Source organism: Aegilops tauschii, chromosome 2 (assembly GCF_002575655.3).
Source record: "Aegilops tauschii subsp. strangulata cultivar AL8/78 chromosome 2, Aet v6.0, whole genome shotgun sequence".
In the NCBI taxonomy this organism is placed as follows: Eukaryota; Viridiplantae; Streptophyta; class Magnoliopsida; order Poales; family Poaceae; genus Aegilops; species Aegilops tauschii.
This window is the reverse complement of record NC_053036.3, coordinates 498262875-498267115: the sequence shown is the minus strand read 5'-3', so window position 1 is coordinate 498267115 and position 4241 is coordinate 498262875.

Genomic DNA, 4241 nt, shown 5'->3' with positions numbered 1-4241 from the left:
AAAAAGCGAGCCAACTACGGAAAGCAAATGAAAAGCCGCGTCCGACACCTAATCTAGTCTTCAAGTCTTCTCACCAGCGCGGAGCTAAGTGCTGCCACTAGGCATGGGCGGGAGCCCCAGGGCCTGAGGCCGGCGCTCCTGAGACTCCGGGGCGTGTACAGCCCCAACTCATTATTACGTGAGAGTGTCATGGGCGGCGATTCTTGACAGGCACCGGGCCTTCTTCACAGGCTCTGGGCCTTTCTTCACAGGCTCTGGGCCTTGCTTCATGGGTAGAACTTCCGGAGGTGCTGGATGTTCCAGGCGTTTTGGATAGGTACCCCGTCTTGTGTCTCCAGGCGCACGGCGCCAGGCCTCGAGATGTGGACGACCTTGAACGGGCCCTCCTGTCGGCATTCTGGGAACGGGGGTCCCCAGACTTGCCTGCCTGCGGCCCACAGCGTGGCCAAGCAGCAGGCCGTACGACCCATCTTCGTCAACAAGGCACCCAAGACCCTCGCGGGGGTCCAAGCCCCGCGAGGCGGACAACGCAAGACCTCCTCTGGAGTGGCCTAGCCAGGCAGGCTCACGAGGAGCGGAGATATCAAGGCAAGGCAAACCTCACGAGGCTCTCGTGACGTGAGCCATGACGAACGGCACCAGGCGGGTGCCAGGTGGGCGCCAGTGCGCGCAGCGTCCCTATTTCCTCTTCGGTGCTAAGGAGGCTAGCGCAGGCGAAGAGTACCGAGGCATCAGGCAAAGGTTGCCATATTGGTGCAACGAGACCAAGACCAGGAGGACGGCAAGGCGGAGGTCATCGTGGAGCCCAAGACGGCGTCACCCAGAGCTTTTCGCAGGCGAAGACCGCTTTTGTCAGGATAGCTTGTACTAGCTGCCCCCCTTCAAATTTGCCCGCTGTTGTTGGCTCCCTTCCCGCTCGATATTTGGGAAGAGGACCAGGGCCCCTATAAATAGGACTAGCCACCACAGTAGGAGGCAACTGATCCTGAACTGGTTCAGATCACCCTCGACTACACAAGCACAAGAACACCCCAACCTCAGGAGGCTGTTCTTCCCTTGTACTGTTCATCATCAGCCCAAGAGGCAATCCACCACCAACACACTGGAGTAGGGTATTACACCACAACGGTGGCCCGAACCAGTATAAACCTTGTGTCTTTCTGTGTTGCGAGTTCGTCGAGTTCGTCCGCGAGATCTTAGCGAGCTAGAGCGTAGATCGGTAGGGGGGAGAGACTTCGCGCGCACCCCAGTGTTCGAACCTTAAGGGTTTGCCGGAACCCCACATCCGACATTTGGCGCGCCAGGTAGGGGTGCGCTGTAGTTTCCCTTCCATCAGTTCGTTGCTCCATCGCTCCGTCGTTTCCATGGCGGACGCTCGCCGTGCTCGAGCTCAGACGGCTCCCGTAGGCGGGCCACCTTGTCGTTCTCCGTCTCCCGCCGCCAACGCTGCCACCGGCCCAGCGGGGAACGAGCAGCAGGCGTCCTCGTGGCATCCTTCGGTGCGGCAAGACGGCCGCACCGCTACTCCGTCACTTACCCCTGCCGGTTCTTCGTCTCACGCGCACCGCGCTCCCATGGAGGCACGGGCCGTGCTCATCGCGGTGAACGAGCTCCTGCGTTACCGCCCCGTCGACAACCTCTATGAGGAGTGGCTCGACCGCGTCGCCGAGCTCGTCCGCGCCGCAGGGGGCTCTCCGGCGCCGTCCCACTCTCTGCCTCCCCCTCAAGCAGCCGCGAGCGACGGGGCTCATGGCATGCCTCCACCACCTCAACCCCAAGACGGTGCCTTGGCACCAAGGCGCGCGCCTCCGCGGCGTGATCCATCGCGCCCGGCGCCCGCGCGTGAAGAAAGAAGCTGCCAAGAAATCCTGCGGCCGTGAGAAGCTGCATCGGCGCTCCCCGCGCCACCTCGTCAAGACCGCGTGCCGCCTGCAGCGGCGCAGCGCGGACCTCGCCAAGACCAAGCTCCACCTCAGAAGCGGGCCCCGGCGACCACGACCGGCTGCCGCGCTTCACCCCCGAACTGCGTAGCGTCGCCTGGCCAGGCAAGTTCAAGCCAGATCTGCCTCCTCGCTACGACGGCACCGCCGACCGCGCGGAGTTCCTGCAGCTCTATGAGCTGAGCATCAAAGCGGCCAACAGCGACGAAAAAGTCATGGCGAACTGGTTTCCCATGGCTCTCAAGGATGGGGCCCGCTCCTGGCTCCTGAACCTGCAGCACGGCTCGATCTCCTCCTAGGACGAGATGCGCGACCGCTTCTTCGCCAACTTCTAGGGCACTCGCGACTGCCCACTGGCCGCGGGTGATCTACGCCGCATCAAGTAGCAACCAGGAGAGACCCTCCATAAGTACATCCAGCGCTTCAACAACACCCGCCTCAAGATCCCCAAGGTCACGGACGAAGCCATCATCTTCGTGTTCTCGGACGGCGTTCGTGACGTCAAGATGAAGGAAGAGCTCGCTATCCACAAGGAGCTCTGCACATCTCAGGAGCTGTTCAACCTGGTGACAAGGTGCGCAAGAGCTGAGGAGGGGCGCCTCTCTCTCCTTGAGCTGCCAGCTGCAGGAGCGGAGGAGAAGAAGGCCAAGGCCAAGGACGTGAAGCGCAAAGAGGCGGTAGTGCTCGCAGCGGAGCCCGACACCAAGCGAGGCAGAGATCAGCCCGAGTCATCCAAGAACGGCCGACCGTTCTGCGCCTTCCACAACCTGAACACCCACAACACCAGTGACTGTCAAGAGCTCAGAGCCATACGGGAAGGACGCTACGGTCGACGCCCCGAGCGCAACGACCGGGGCTACGACCGCGGAGGAGGACGCGGAGGCGGACGCTGGGACGACCGTGGCCCGCGCCAGGAGTGGCGTGACCGGTCTCGTGAGGACCGCTGGCAGGACCAACCCCACGAGGGCGCATGGAGGGACCCGCCTCGTGAGGATCGCCCCCAGGGCAACGCCGGTCTTCCCTCACTGCCGCCACCAAGAAGGAACGACGACCACCACCAGGACGAGGGGGCTGGGGGCTTCCAGGAGCCGCGTGCGATCGCCTGCATCTTGGGCGGTGCCCAGGCCCTAGCCTCTTAGCGAATCTTCAAACAGTTCGCTCGTGAGGTGAACGCGGTGCTCCCCAAGCTCGAGGCCACGCGCCCGCTCAGGTGGTCCCAATGTGCCATCACCTTCAACTCGGCAGATCAGCTCAAGTGCGCAGCCACCACTGGCGCCCTCCCTATGCTGTGCTCCCCCGTCATCAGCAATGTGCAAGTCACCAAGACTCTCATCGATGGCGGCGCATGACTCAACGTCATGTCTGTTGACACGTTCGACAACCTCCAAGTGCCATATGAGCAGTTCCAGCCAACCAAGCCTTTCTCAGGAGTGACCGACGGTTCCACCACACCGATAGGGCAGGTCCGCCTGCATGTCACCTTTGGGGAGTGCAAGAACTATCACACCGAGCTCATCGACTTCAACGTCGCGCACATCCGCCTGCCGTACAATGCCATCCTCGGGTATCCAGCCCTGGCCAAGTTCATGGCAGTCACTCATCACGGCTACAACGTTCTCAAGATGCCAGGAAGCGGAGGGATCATCACGGTCCCATGTGAAGAGAGGGATGCGGTGTGCTCCCTTGAGTGTGCCTTTCAAGCCGCAGCAATCGACGACCCCGACAGTAGAAGTGAAGGCCCTCCGGAGACCATCCCCAAGAAGAAGCTGCCATGCCGCACATGACCTCAAGAGGATGGCGTCGCGGCAGGAGCCTCATCAGGACCAGCGTCCGCTCTAGGGGCGCCTCCCTCCACCGCATAGGAAAGCCTGCCCGGCGCCCTCCTCAGGAAGGGCTCGGGGGCTCTCCTCCGGAGAGCCTTAGACCTTGCCAACCTCACGAGGGAGGCGCTTGGGCACCACTGGAAGCATGCCTCACGGCACACTTTCCTCAGGAGGGCACAGGGCAAGGAATGCCCACCACCCAGGAGTTCATCACCAAGGCCACCCAGGAACTGCAAGAAGCAAGAGCCATGCGCAGCCACAACCGCTCACAAGGCGCAGCTCCCCATCCAAGTGAGGATGCCGGGCTGCGTGTCTGCGTCGACGTCCCAGGGCTCAACAGAGCCGCATCTCAGGAGCGCTTCTGGCCATCACGTGTCGGCCGCTGTGAGGGCCCACCACACCGCTACGTTCGCATGCCCTTCGTCTTGCCGAGCGTGGCGACGGCCTATCAGCGCAACATGCAGCAAGTCCTGGCGGC